General features: G+C 39.5%; 1 pseudogene; it reads left to right on the top strand.

The window, feature by feature from the left end:
- The first annotated feature begins 149 nt into the window (after positions 1–149).
- On the top strand, positions 150–9,241 carry LOC147925600 (uncharacterized; annotated as a pseudogene).
- The last annotated feature ends 6,519 nt before the right edge of the window (positions 9,242–15,760 follow it).

Below are 15,760 nucleotides of genomic sequence, written 5' to 3'. Positions count from 1 at the left end.
TAACCAATCTTGGAGTTATTTTCTAATTTAATGTTTGGTTGACAAAAAAAAAAAAAAAAAAATTCAGAAGTCGTTTGTGGAGCTTTGTTGCTTTTTTTCATTTTGGGGAATCGACTAACCATGTTGTTTCCTCCGAATGCAGTGACGTTATGAAAGTTAACATTCATTATGGTGGATATGGTTCTGTGAAAGAAGATTTGTTTGATTACAAAGGAGGGGTAGTGAAGGAAGACATGATTATCGACCCTGATTATGTCACATGGTCTGTATTCGATGAGTTTTGTGAAGGAAATGGGATGTCTGGGGTGGTTGAAAAAGTATGGTATAAGCTTCGACATGAAGAAGTTGGTTTAGCAAGGCTAATTTATGAAGACAAAGATGCCCAGATTTGGCAGATGTGTATGGAAGCAATGACATCAACCGGTCTAATTTACATATACATTCATCTAATGGGTTGTGGGGAACATGATGCGGAAGATGGTGAGGAACCAGTTGAGGCAGAAGCTGCAGGTAAAGGTATTGATCCGGCTGAGGATAAGGGTGAAGATCCGGTTGAAGAAGTATCTAATGATGACCCTAGGTTTGATGCTTTCTTTAATGAAGTCCATAGTGATCAAGGGAATGAAAATGTGGGTGCCGCTAGTGGAGTTAACGAGGGTTTAGTTGTAGTTGATCATCTAGATGATGAGGTAGAGTTGAGAGACAATGTATTGATGATGAGCATCCTAACCCTGCACTAGACACGGACGATGAATGGGAAGCTTTCAACAAAGAAGAAAGATCACTTTCGATTCGTAATTATGTGAAAGACCAGCCTCCATACTTGTGGTTGGAACAGACTTTTCAAAGTGGAGATAAGTTGAAGGATCAGCTGTTGAGGTATGTTTTGAAAACCAATTATGATGTGAAGTTAAGTAGATGGAGTAATACACAGTACACAGCGATATGCACAAATGAGAAGTGCAAGTGGCACATTTTTTGTTCTCTTGAGAAGCCTATACATAAGTTGATATGATCGTGGCCAGCAAGGAGACAGAAGCTGCAGAGAAACCGAAGATCGTTGGAAGGATCACTCGTTCAAGAGCTAAGGAGATGGCCAAGGAAGCTCATGCACTCATAGCTGACGGGTCATTCAATCTACCGAGGATCCAAGTCTTCAACATATCCACCCTGAAGACTTCACCCGGTAATGATAACTAGATAACTTAGGTGTGAAGTTTGTACTCTTTTTCCCATAGCTGAGTTTTGTCCCAATGGGTTTTCTCGGTATGGTTTTTAATGAGGCAAATGGATCACTACGTCGAGTTATCTAGAAGTCATTACCAATGGGGAATAATGTACTACTACAAGTGACTTCTGTAGTACTACAGATCACCTAGACGCTTCGTTGTTTTCTTATTTCCTTTACACGCCTTGTTGTTTTATTTTGAACTTCCTGTTGTTTGGAGTGTCGAGCCCTAGGGTTTATTATAAAACCCAGAAGCGACGCCTCCTTGTTTGGTAGCGAAGAAGTTGTATGAACAAGTATTGTCACACTTTTTCTCTCAATTTGAATTCTTGAATGCGTTCTTGATTTCTGGGTTTCTATACACTTTGTGATTCAGAAACTCTTCACTTTGTTCCAATCCATACAACCACCTAAACATCTATCTCCATCGAACCATTGTTTTCATCATTCGATCTTCACACATCATCACTCAAAGTCATTCGTCCCTCATCATCAACAAGATCACGTCACCTATCACCTATCTTCAGCCTTTCATCGGAGTTCTATCCTAGGGAGATCGTATTATGTGGTATCAGAGCCAACTTTGTGCTAAAGGCTAAGCGATTCTAAAAAAACCCTAATCTTGTTTCTGTTGCTTGATTTATTTCGTTTGTCTAGTTTTTAGGGTTTGTTTTCGTTGTCCATTGGTGTTTAGATTGAGTTCTGTGAGTTTAGGATTTAGTTTTGGTGTTGTTTCGAATTAGACTGAAATTAGGGTTAGTTATTTCGAATTTTGTTCATTATAGGGCTGGTATTGTTCGATTTTTCTAATAGTCTAGCTCGACATTAGGTCCGCAGTCATGTTTTCTGTTTAAAATTCAGAGTTTCAGAGTTTATTTTCGTTTTTCTCATTCAAGGAACATTTTACTTCGAGTTTCTTCTTTAATTTGCAGGTACAATGGAGCTTTCTCCAGAAGCTATGGAAGCTTTGAACCAAGCCATGGCTAAGAAAATAACAGAAGCAAACAAGACAATGTCTACTCAGTTCCAGCAACAGATGGAGCAGCTCAGTAACAAGTTTGAGAAGCAGATCAAAGATATAGCTCAAGCAACTAGCGCTTCAGATCAGAGTTCTTCAGAACCGCCTAGTCCTAATAAGGCTCTCCGCTTAGCTAAAGGAAAGGCACACGTGGGAGCTTCTTCCAAGCATACATGGATCAGAACAGCTAAGTCACCTACTAGGGGAAGAGAGACTTGTTTCAATCAGAGAAGAAACACTCAAAGCACAGAAAGAGAGCATCGAAGAACTGGTAGAGATCCTACACGCCCACGACGAGCTGAACAAGTAGCTGGGCATCGAATATACATTGAGTCAGATAGAGAGTATTCTGAAGAAGAAGAAGTTTCAGATCATAGTCAAGAGACAATGAGGAGAAACAGAAACAGAGATCATGGCAGGGATTATGATCCTTTGAGGCAGCAGCTGAAGCACCTCAAAATTCAGTATCCTTCTTTTCATGGTACCAATGATCCAGAGACTTATCTAGACTGGGAAAGGAAGATGGAATCTAACTTTCAGGTTCAGGGTACTTATGAGTTGAACAAGGTGAAGATAGCCATATCCGAATTCAATGGCTATGCTTTGTTGTGGTGGGAACAGCTGGGACTTACTCGACATCAACAGAGAGAGCCTGCTATCACTACATGGGAACAGCTAGTCACGCAGATGAGAAAGAAGTTTGTGCCTACATATTACCTGAGAGAGATTCTTAACAAGCTTAGGCGTCTCATTCAAGGCACTAAGTCTGTTAGAGACTACTATCAAGAGCTGGAAACGCTTATGATCAGGGCTGATCTAAGAGAAAGTGAAGACATGGTTATGTCGATATTTCTTGGAGGTTTAAACAGAGAGATTCAAGACAAGGTAGAGTTGCAGGACTATGAAGATGTACAAGAAATGGTACATAAGGCAGAGTTGATTGAATCGCAGATCAAGAGAAAGGGAGTGAGGTCTACGTTTACGCCTAACATGTCCAAGCCGAGGGAGTTCAGCAAACCCGCCTTCACCAAGGACAGCAAACCCGTGACAGCCACAGTCAAAGAGGAAGTTAAAATCGATTTCAAGCCCAAGAGTAGCACCTAACAAGAAGATGTTTCTTCTTCAAGAAGGGGGAGAGATTGTGCCTGTAGACAGTTCAGAGAGTGAACCAGAGTCTGATTTAGGTGAAGAAGGTGAACCAGCAGTCATGGGAGAGATGCTAGTACCACGCAGAGCTTTAAGTGTTCAGATTCATCCAGATGACAGAGGGCAGCGTGAGAACCTATTTCACACCAGGTGTATGGTTCAAGACAAGGTCTGCACCTTGATCGTTGATGGTGGTAGCTGTACTAATGCTGCTAGTGAAGAGATGGTGCAGAAGCTTAATCTCAAGACCACTTCACATCCAAGACCTTATCAGCTACAGTGGTTAAACAACAAGGGAGCTTTAACAGTCTCGCAGCAAGTGATGGTGAAACTAGCGATTGGGAAATATGAGGATGAGCTGCTTTGTGATGTGATTCCAATGAAGTCAAGTCATATCCTTTTGGGAAGACCATGGCAGTTCGACAGAAGAGTGTTTCATGATGGCTATACCAACAAGCAGTCATTTGAGTTCAAAGGACGCAAGGTCACTCTTCTACCACTTATACCCAGCGAAATCTACAAGGACCAGCTTCACATGAACCGCAAGGATACAGAGAAAGTGTCTCACAGCTTGTACATCAATCACAGCGAGTTCAACAAGCTATTTGATCCAGAGATGACCACATTCATGTTTGTGTATAAGGAGACGCTCACCAGTACTAAGTCAGCAGGAGAACTTCCACGCGAGATGATAGAGATTATAGAGGAGTACAAGGATGTATTTCCAGAAGAGATACCTCCAGGTTTGCCGCCAATACGTGGGACAGAGCATCAGATCGATTTGGTACCAGGTTCAGCTCTACCAAATAGACCAGCTAACAGAACCAATCCAGTAGAAACTAAAGAGCTTTAGAAGCAAGTAGAAGAGCTGATGAGCAAGGGACACATCAAAGAGAGTCTCAGTCCATGTGCAGTACCAGTTTTGCTTGTACCAAAGAAAGATGGTTCATGGAGGATGTGTGTTGACTGCAGAGCTATTAACAACATCACAGTGAAGTACAGACATCCAATTCCGAGATTAGATGACATGTTGGACGAGTTATGTGGTTCAACAGTCTTCTCAAAGATAGATTTGAAGAGTGGTTATCACCAGATCAGAATGAAGGAAGGAGATGAATGGAAAACAGCTTTCAAGACCAAGCAAGGGCTCTATGAATGGCTAGTCATGCCGTTTGGTCTCACCAATTCTCCTAGCACCTTCATGCATTTAATGAATCATGCTCTCAGACCTTTCATTGGCATCTTCGTGGTTGTGTACTTCGACGACATACTCATCTACAACAAAGGTCTAGAAGAACACTTAGAACACATCCGCCAAGTTCTAAATGTTCTTCCTTCTCAATCCCTCTTTGCTAATTTTTCTAAATGTTCATTCTGTACTACTGAGGTTGTTTTTCTAGGCTTTGTTGTCAGTGCAGAAGGAGTTAGAGTGGACGATGAGAAGGTCAAGGCTATTAAGGAGTGGCCAACACCCAAAAACGTGGCAGAAGTCAGGAGCTTTCATGGACTAGCAGGGTTCTACAGGCGATTTGTGCAAGACTTCAGTACTATTGCAGCACCACTTACAGAAGTTGTCAAGAAGGATGTAGGATTCAGATGGGAGGAAGCACAAGAGAAGGCATTTTCAGCCTTAAAAGAGAAGCTTATCACTGCCCTTATTCTTTTACTTCCTGACTTTATAAAAACTTTTGAGATTGAATGTGATGCCTCCGGAGTGGGTATAGGTGCTGTTTTGATGCACGATAGGAAGCCAGTAGCTTACTTCAGTGAGAAGCTAGGAGGATCGATGTTGAACTATCCTACGTATGACAAGGAGCTGTACGCCTTGGTTCGGGCTCTTCAAATGTGGCAGCATTACCTGTGGCCCAAGGAGTTTGTTATTCACACAGATCATGAGTCCCTGAAGCATCTCAAAGGACAACAGAAGCTCAACAAGAGACATGCCAGATGGATGGAGTTCATTGAGACTTTTCCCTACATGGTTAAGTACAAGAAAGGTAAGGATAATGTAGTCGAAGATGCATTATCCCGGAGGCAGGATGGATATCTATTTTATAAGGATCGATTGTGCATACCAAGAGGATCTATAAGGGAACTGTTGATTAGAGAAGCTCACGGAGGTGGACTAGCTGGACATTTCGGAGTGTCAAAGACTCTACTTGGACTGCAAGAACACTTCTATTGGCCTCAAATGAAGAAAGACGTTGAGAAAATCTGTTCTAGGTGCCATATCTGCAAAATGGCCAAGGGTAAAGTACAGCCCAACGGCTTGTACACTCCTCTCCCTATCCCTTCTCAACCTTGGACTCATATTTCTATGGATTTTGTTCTTGGCTTACCTCGAACCAGAAATGGTAGAGATTTGATCTTCGTTGTGGTTGACAGGTTTAGCAAAATGGCTCACTTCATTGCTAGTCACAGGACGGATGATGCTGTTATTGTAGCTAACTTGTTTTTCAGGGAAGTAGTACGTCTGCATGGAATACCTCAAGTAATCGTTTCAGACCGGGATACTAAGTTTCTAGGACACTTCTGGAGAACGCTATGGGCTAAACTCCGAACCAAGCTATCATTCTCAACCACATGCCATCCACAAACAGATGGGCAAACCGAAGTTGTGAACAGGACGCTATCAACACTCCTCAGGACCTTAGTGAAAAGCAATATCAAGTCATGGGAAGAATGTTTACCACACGTAGAGTTCGCATATAATCACGCTAAGCATTCTGCTACTCTATTCTCTCCTTTTGAAATTGTTTATGGTTTTAATCCACAATCACCTCTAGACTTGATTCCTTTACCTTTAAGTGTGAAGTGTAGCTTTGATGGCAAAGAAAAGGCTGAACAGGTCAGGAGGATACATGCTAAAGCTAAGGAGAACATAGAGAAAAGAACCAAGCAATACGAGAAACATGCGAACAAGGGCAGAAAGGAGATCGTTTTCGAAGAAGGAGATTTGGTGTGGATTCATCTACGCAAGGATAGGTTCCCAGAAGAGAGGAAAAGCAAGCTTCTACCACGAGCTGATGGTCCATTTGAAGTCATCAAGAAGATCAACGACAACGCCTACCAGATTGATCTTCAAGGTAAGTATAATATATCTTCAACATTCAATGTTTCTGACCTGCTTCCTTATTATGCAGATCCCGATTTGAGGACAAATCCTTTTGAAGAGGGGGAGGATGATATGATCGTGGCCAGCAAGGAGACATAAGCTGCAGAGAAACCGGAGATCGTGGGAAGGATCACTCGTTCAAGAGCTAAGGAGATGGCCAAGGAAGCTCATGCACTCATAGCTGACGGGTCATTAAATCTACCGAGGATCCAAGTCTTCAACATATCCACCCTGAAGACTTCACCCGGTAATGATAACTAGATAACTTAGGTGTGAAGTTTGTACTCTTTTTCCCATAGCTGAGTTTTGTCTCAATGGGTTTTCTCGGTATGGTTTTTAATGAGGCAAATGGATCACTACGTCAAGTTATCTAGAAGTCATTACCAATGGGGAATAATGTACTACTACAAGTGACTTCTGTACTACTACAGATCACCTAGACGCTTCGTTGTTTTCTTATTTCCTTTACACGCCTTGTTGTTTTATTTTGAACTTCCTGTTGTTTGGAGTGTCGAGCCCTAGGGTTTATTATAAAACCCAGAAGCGACGCCTCCTTGTTTGGTAGCGAAGAAATTGTATGAACAAGTATTGTCACACTTTTTCTCTCAATTTGAATTCTTGAATGCGTTCTTGATTTCTGGGTTTCTATACACTTTGTGATTCAGAAACTCTTCACTTTGTTCCAATCCATACAACCACCTAAACATCTATCTCCATCGAACCATTGTTTTCATCATTCGATCTTCACACATCATCACTCAAAGTCATTCGTCCCTCATCATCAACAAGATCACGTCACCTATCACCTATCTTCAGCCTTTCATCGGAGTTCTATCCTAGGGAGATCGTATTATAAGTGGATGGTGAAAAGTTATTATGATGTGCATCATGATAATAAAAGTTCAAGAGCTAGGATGTTGAAGCAAGGGGTTGTTGCAAGATTGTTCAGGGAGGAAGAGAGACGAAGGCCTTCAATCAGATGGACTGATATAAAAGATGAGATAATGATGAGGTATAATCTGTCAGTATCAAAGTGGATATGTCAGAAAGCAAGAAGGATATCTTTGAACTTGGTAATAGAAACTCAGGCAGAACAATTTTCAAAGCTTTGAGATTATGAAGCTAAACTAAAGCGCTCCAATGAAAGAACACATACAGAGATTGTCACCATTCCTCAGGCAGTTGGTAAGGACCGATTTGATAAGTTTTATGTGAGCTTTGAGGTTTTGAGAAGGAATTGGAAAAAATGTTGTAGGCCTATTATTGGTCTTGATGGAGCATTTCTGAAGTAGGAGAGAAAGGGTGAGATATTAGCTACAGTTGGAAGAGATGCCGATAACAGTATTTATCCTATAGCTTGGGCTATAGTGAGTATGAATATGAAGACACATATTTGCGAATTGGTGTAAGGCGTATGGTGAGTATGAATATGAAGGCTATTTCTGGGCAATTGCATTTAGTGGCAATGAGGGGGATTATAATTTCAACATGAGTGCTCTGAAAAGTTACAATTCACTAGCACATGATGATTTGCTGAAAACAGAACCTAGGACTTGGTGTAGAGCTTTCTTCAGCAGCAATGCAATTTGCGAAGATGTGAACAACAACTTGTCAGAGAGTTTCAATAAAACAATCAAGGAGTCACGGAAGATGCCAGTAATTGACATGCTTGAAGATATTAGAAGACAGGCCATGCAACGGATATCTAAGAGGTATGAGAAAACAATGAAGTGTCATTCCAAGTTTACACCACATATTATGCAAAAGTATGAGGTGAATCGCACAGCAGCAAAGTTATGTCAAGTGTTGAAGAGCAGTGAGAATTTATATGAGGTTAAAGAGGGCAAAGCAAGCTTTGAGGCGAACCTTAGTTATCGTCATTGTTGTTGTAACCAGTGGAACATCACATGAATTCCTTGTCCTCATGCCATTACTGTTATCACTGAACATAACCGCGACCATGATGAGTAAGTGTTTTTATTGCCTTTAACCTGAGTTAACATAATTAACGGTGATCAATTAGCTCTTCTGTTGCAGCTATGTGGCTAAGCACTTCTTGACTAATTGGTGGCAAGAGACTTACTCAGACAAGATTAAACCTATGAGAGGTGAAAGGATGTGGAAACCGCAAGACAAGGGACCTATTGAGGTGCCTGAAAAAAGGAAGCAAAGAGGAAGGCCAAAGAAGTATGCTAGGATTAAAGAGGCTCATGAGTCAACAAAAATTCCGAACAAGGTAACAAGAGATGGAAGAATCGTGACATGCTCCAATTGCAAGGGAACTGGACATAATAAAGGTACCTGTGATAAACCAATTGTTCTCTCAGATCCTCCAAGAAAGAGGGGCAGACCAAGAAAAACTCACGTAAGTATCTTGACTTTTGTTGTTTTAGTTGTGACATGATGTCTTACTAATGAGTTTGCTATTAATATAGATTGATGATCATGATCCATGGAGCATACAAAATGCACCTAAACGATTAAGAACAGTTCAAATTCAATCCATATCAGATGCTCATTTAAGCCAATCCACACCAACAGAACCACATCCATCAACAGCTCACCTTCTACTACTGTAAGAGCTCTTCGTGGTCGTCCTCCTGGCAGCCGAGGCAAGGGCAAGGGTCGTGGCAATGGCCTTGGCCGTGGATTAGATGCACCTAAACCTCCTGTCTTCTTCATGTCACCTTGGACTAACACTGTTTTTGATGCTTGACGCCCTCAAGACCCTTAGGCATTACGCTAATGTGTATTTTTGTATCAAGATCCTTATGCATTAAGTTCTTGCTATTGGATACTATCACTGATGTGTTATTTTGGTATGTTTTGAATCTTGGTTAAGTACTTATTATTATAACATCATCTTCAAACAAAGACCATAACTACTAACATCATCTTGACACAAACAACTCATAAAAACAAAGACTATAACAAGTAAATAACTACTTCAAACTACTTTAAAATTGTTATGATTATGGCTATTGCAAGAATGAATCCTCCCCAAGAGATTGCAATGAACTGGCTAAGTAACTTTTCCCTCTCTTTGGAGATCTTACCTTCATCTTCAAGCTTTCTCTTCTCCTCTTCAAGCTTTTTCTTCTCCACTTCAAGCTTTCTCTTCTTTTCTTCGATCTTTTCTATCTCTTCCAAAATCACAGAATCCTTTAACACCTTTAGTTCTTGTTTGTAATGACGAATCTCATCACATGCCTCGAATAAACTTAACTTCTGCCAACTGCATTGTTTCTCAACATCAACCCATGAAACGAACCCATGAACATCACATTTATAGAATCTTCTTTTTGGGTTTTCATCTGTCAATGACTTCAACTTGATTGTAGATCTACCACAGTTGCAAGAACATCCCCAGCTCGCATGCTCTACACTCGTTTTGTTGTTGTTGGCATCAGATCTAGAGCTCTGGCCATACATGTTTTTTTCTGAAATTTGGGGAAACAAATGAATTTGATTAGGGAATTAGGAATTTTGAAGAAAGAAGATTAGGGTACAATTGTCTTTTAATAAACCCGTTTAACAGCGTTGACGATTTTTTAAACACCGTTTACAGGGGACGTGACGGTAGATTGGGAATTGGCAATTCGGGTTAGTTCATGATTTTTATATCCACTAAAAATAACTCTGTGTTTTTTCTGGCAATGAAAAAAGTTGGTGTTTTTTTCTGGCAAATATTAATTAGTTCATGTCTTTTTTTGGCATTTTTCTCTTTCAAGTTCATAAGGTTTATTACCTTTCCATTCATATTCAATGATCTGCTTATGATTTACGTTGATTTTCTTTTTATATGTTCAGTTATTGAATTTATATTTACTCATAAAACAGTTCACATATTATAATAAATTCACTAACATATGGATAAATAAATTCATCTACCTAAATCCATTTTATATATCAAAATATAAAATAAATATTTTCAGACGGGTATTAATTAAAAAGAAACGGTTACAAATCTAAAATTTTGAACAAACATAATATGCACATACGTGTGGGTCTTTTCATATGTTTTGTTCCCTGTTGTCATAACTTTTTTGTCAGTTGCTGATCCAAACAAGCAATTCTTCAAACTTGAACCATTTATATATAAAAATAGCCTCATCACTGAAAATAATAGTACTATCATAGTGTCAACAATCAAACCAAAATTTACGTAAGTATTATCATCATCACCACCACCATTACATCCTGGTATGCAAAGAATTTACGTGGAAAATCAGTTTATATCGATTACTTAACATGTAAAATTATACTTCATCTTAATTCTCATAAAACCTTATGTACTATGCAATTTCATCGAATTTTGTAATTGTTACGCCCTTATTTTCTCGCAATATTCTAGCTTTTAACCATGTGACAGCATTTTTGATTGTGTGAAATGTTTGCTCCATAATTTTTGTACTTGAACGGCTTGACCTGTCTGATTTGTCATCACTTGATTTGTCATTTAAAGCCTAAGTGTGACATGTTTGATCCAGAATTATTCAATGGAATAAATACATTATCAATACCACTTTATTCATAAAAATGAAATTTCAGCCATAAAATATTTGTAAACTTTAGTAAATTGTAATATTTATGCCATATTTACTATATATTTAATATAACTTTTGTTCCACTCTTCCCATACTTGTTTTGCATATTATTTTTTCTCTGCTCGTGCCGCACTTGAGCTGCATTCTCCTTCCATATTCGTTTTTCCATCTAGTATTATATCTAGTTCTCTACAAGAAAAAAAAACAATGAGTACGATGTATAACTACACCACAATAACATATTTTGTAACACATTTTAGGAAATATAAATTACATTGATATCAACTTATCTGATTTACATTATAATGCAAATTTATTTGCCACTATTTTAGTTATGAAACCCATCAAAAATAACAATATTTAACCAAAATATTAGTTAAATAGAGTTGTTAAAGAATAAAAACTAATTTGTGATAATTTAGAAAAGAAAACTCACTCGACAAACATAATAAATTTGGTATCGTTCCAATATAACTTGATGAGAACGCCTGATTCGAGACCTCTTGTATTTACGATATTTTTTCCATCTAGTAGTCATACAATAATAACCTGCTTTGTATTCTATAAGCTTAACCATCTATGATTTGTCATTACCAAACCATCTATGATTTGTCATTACCAAGGACTTCCACTTGCATACCATTTCGAGGTATTGTAGTTTTCATTTTTTAAAATATGTTTTCCATAGTATATATGGGTAAATTCAAACAACCCATCACAGAAACATCACCTCCCTGAAAATATAACTAAAGTGTGATTAGAGATTAATTTCTAGTATACTATCTTCATGTGGTAATTTCTAGTATACTCTAATTAGAGATTAATTTCTAGTATACTATCTTCATGTGGTGATTTCTATCTTTATGTGGTAATTTCTAGTATACTAATTCCAAAGCTATATAAATATGCCAGACTTCTTGTTAGCCCTTCCCGTCATCTGAATAATTCAGGTGCCATACTGCCATGTAGGGAAAAGTTTCGGCTAATCCTGTTGTATGAGAACCTAGCTCATGGTCCATCAATCGAGCCAGTCCAAAGTCACCTAACTTTACATTATAATTAGTGCCTAACATAATACACACCTATCCCAATCCTCGTGAAGATAAAGAAGCGCAGAAGCTAGAGTAGACCGAAAATTATGTCCCAAAGGAGATGGGGTCTTTCCCCAAAGAGGTGAGTGTCGAGGCTATCGTTAGGCATGAACTCATATATCAATAAATACTCATCTTTCTCAGTATAAGTAACCCAACCAACGCGAGCTGTATAGTCAGGGGTGGTCAAGTCCACCGATCCATCATGTTTTACATCCCCATGGTATATAACATTCCCAAGATCACCTGGCCGCCAGCTAGTAAATTAAATTTGAAGCAAACTGAATCAATAAAACAAGGAAGAACAAAGATGGAGAAGATCAAATGCATAATTTAGGAAGAACGATGAAGATGAGTTAACCGAAACGAACAAAGAGTCCAAAGGACATGAAATTAGGGATTTGAAGCACATGGGTTTCTAGAAAGAGAGGGTCTTTTCCGTCTTTTCCACCTGGATTTGCAGCACCTGGCGCAAACTTCGTTCCCAATCGACTAATAGAGATAACGCAGAAAATGAGTCGCACCGAATCCCAAACCTGATTTTTGCTTGTAACGTGTGAGCCGAAACATTTAAATCGGTGGTTTAACCAGATAAACCATTTGTTTTAGACTTATATAACATCTCCGGTTTGTAGGAATCATCTTTATACACTAGTATGAGTTCTTTTTTGCAAAAAATAAAATTACGATCTGAAAAATAAATTAATAAGTTGCAAAACTAAAAATGAAAAATTAACAAAGTGATGATTTAGGAAATACATGTTTGGATACAAGAAAATTAAAGAAAAGAAGTAAACTGGAAATAAACATATAGGAATATAGGGCGTCATGCTAAGCAATCACTTCATGTAGAAAATTTACGACAACTGATGTGTGTATTAAAGGGTCTTGCTGCCAATAAAGATGACTTTAAAAATGCAGAGTTAAAAGATTGTTTAAATATTAATTTGACGATTTGACTTTGGGGAGAGCTTAATTAGTTAACTGTCCGAACCAAATTTGAATAATGTTGTAAGAAATACTATCTATTTTTATTTTATTTTTCTTTTTTAATATAAAGTCAAAATATTTTTCTATAATACATCTTAAAATATTAAAAACCGAAACTTTAGTAAGAAATTCTGAAATTTATTGATTTATTGTTATTCCATATTTTAAGGTTAGTTAATACAATTTGATAATGAATATAGAGATTGTGGATCTTAGGATACGATAAAAATTAAAACTCACCACCTTTTGTATTGTTTAGGAGTTTCCATAATTAACTTTGAGGGCAATTTTTTGGGCGACTAGCGTTTTTCTCGTTTTCTCTGTTCGTATGGAGCCGCCGGGGGCTTCTCCGGGTCTGGGGGTTTCGCAAGGCACCGGTGTGGATGTGGAGGATGTTGTGGAGAAAGACGTTCATGCCTCGTCTCCTGTGAAGGGGGTGGGAATCAGCGGTTGCACCGTACGTTTCTAACGGTGGCGAAGAAACATGTTTTTACTAAACAGAGCTTTGAAGTCGTAGAGGTTGAAGGGAAGGAGAAGGTGGTAGTGCCAAAGGAGGTGTTTGTGGGCGCTAAACCTTAGTGGGAAAATTTCCTCATTGGACATTTTTTAAATCAAAAAGCTCCACATGTGGGCAAGATCCACATGATAGTCAACAAGATATGGCGTTTGGGTGATAAGTCAACGTTGATTGATGTTTTTTCTGTTAATGAGTCCACGGTGAAGTTCCGGATCCGTAATGACAGTATGAGAACTAGGGTTTTGAATAGAGGCATGTGGAATATCATGGATATCCCTATGATTATTTCCAAGTGGTCGCCGTTCGAAGTGGACTCGCAGCCGGCGATGAAGTATATTCCTTTGTGGGTTACTTTGAGAAATATTCCTCCCTCAATGTTTACCGATAAGGGTTTAGAGTATCTGTTTAGTGCGGTGGGTAAACCAATTCGGTTTCATCAAAACACGGAAGATTGTGTTAGTTTTACTAAAGCGAAGATGTTGGTTGAAGCTGACTTAACGAAAGTGCTTCCACGAGAGTATGTTTATGGAGGGGAAGAAGAAGGGGAGGTTGAAACGGTCATTCAATATGGCTATCCATGGTTGCCACCCCGCGTTGCAGTGGTTGTCAGAAATGGGGACACTTAACTACTAGGTGTCTCTCAGTGACTAGCTCTGCTATAGCAGATGTTAGTGAGGCGGATGTTTCGCCATCTACTATATCACCTGTTGTTCCTTCGGGGAAGAGTCCGATTGTCGGGGATGGTTCTAGTGTTACTGAAGTAATCACTAAACCACCTCCACCAGTTATTACTGACAATGTTATGGTGTCTTCGGCGAAAGAGGGTCATGATCAGGTCTGGATCACTCCATCAAAACATGGGCGTAGTCCGGGGAAGGTGCAGGAAGGGATCAAGCCTAATGAGGATACCATCCTGTCAAACACTTATTCGGTTCTTGGAGTGGAAGAGGAGGTGGTGGAGGAGACAGTGCTGGAGAAGCAGGTCTCGCTCCCGGTGCATGTTCTTGTTCCTCCTATGGGGGCTTTGGCTCCTACTGGGATGGGGGGTAAGGATCGCGGGGAGAAGCCGGTGGCTACGCTTCGTCCGTCTCTACCTCGGGACTCTAAATCAGCGCATAAAGCAGTATCAGTTGCTTCTAGTCAATCCTCCAGAGCCTTCCCATAAAAAAATTTCAATGCCAGGGTTCTTCTGGAGTGTTCGGGGCTTCAACAAAATATCAAAACATTTTGTGATACAGAAGTGGTTAAGGGAAACTGATTTCCAGTTTGGCTGTTTGTTAGAGACTCGAGTGCAAGAGAAAAATGATCAACGTATTGGTGGGAAGGTGTTTAGGGATTGGTCGATGTTGGCAAATTATGAGTTTAATAGTCGAGGTCGTATGTGGGTTGTATGGAAAAATAATGTGCATGTAACTCCTTTTTACAAAAGTGAACAGCTGATCACTGTTTCGGTCAAGTTGGAGGATCAACCGGACGAGTTCTTCTGTTCGTTTGTATATGCTCTGAATACTGTGGAGCAGCGTAAGGTTTTGTGGCAAGAGTTGAAGGATCATGCGGATTCACCAATTATATGCACCAAACCTTGGGTGCTTATGGGGGATTTCAATGAGACCTTAGATATATCTGAACATTCGCGGGTGCAGGATCATCCAATGGTTACTCGTGGCATGCGGGACTTCCAGACTTCTGTGGGATATTTTTCGCTTACTGATATTGCAGCCAATGGTCCGCTGTTCACTTGGTGGAACAAACAGGATCATGATCCAATTTTGAAGAAACTAGACCGGGTGTTGGTAAATGATGTTTGGCTCCAGCGGTTCCCGCGAGCTTATTCGGTGTTTGAGGCAGGGGGTTGCTCAGACCATTTGCGTTGTCGGTTTCTTTTGCAGAGTGCAGAGCCGGTTAGAAAGCGTCGCCCGTTCAAGTTTGTCAATGTTCTTACTACTTTGGATGATTTTAAGCCTATTGTTGACATTTACTGGAAGACAACACCCTCTCTGTTTTTATCTACGTCGACTCTGTTTCGATTCCATAAAAAATTGAAGGGTTTGAAGCCATTGGTTCGTCGGCTGGCAAAGGATCTAATCAGTAATTTGGAGAAAAGAACT

Source organism: Camelina sativa, chromosome 16 (assembly GCF_030686135.1).
Source record: "Camelina sativa cultivar CO46 ecotype springtype chromosome 16, ASM3068613v1".
NCBI classification, from domain to species: domain Eukaryota; kingdom Viridiplantae; phylum Streptophyta; class Magnoliopsida; order Brassicales; family Brassicaceae; genus Camelina; species Camelina sativa.
Note: the sequence above shows the minus strand (reverse complement) of the source record. Positions and strands in the feature narration are given on the sequence as shown.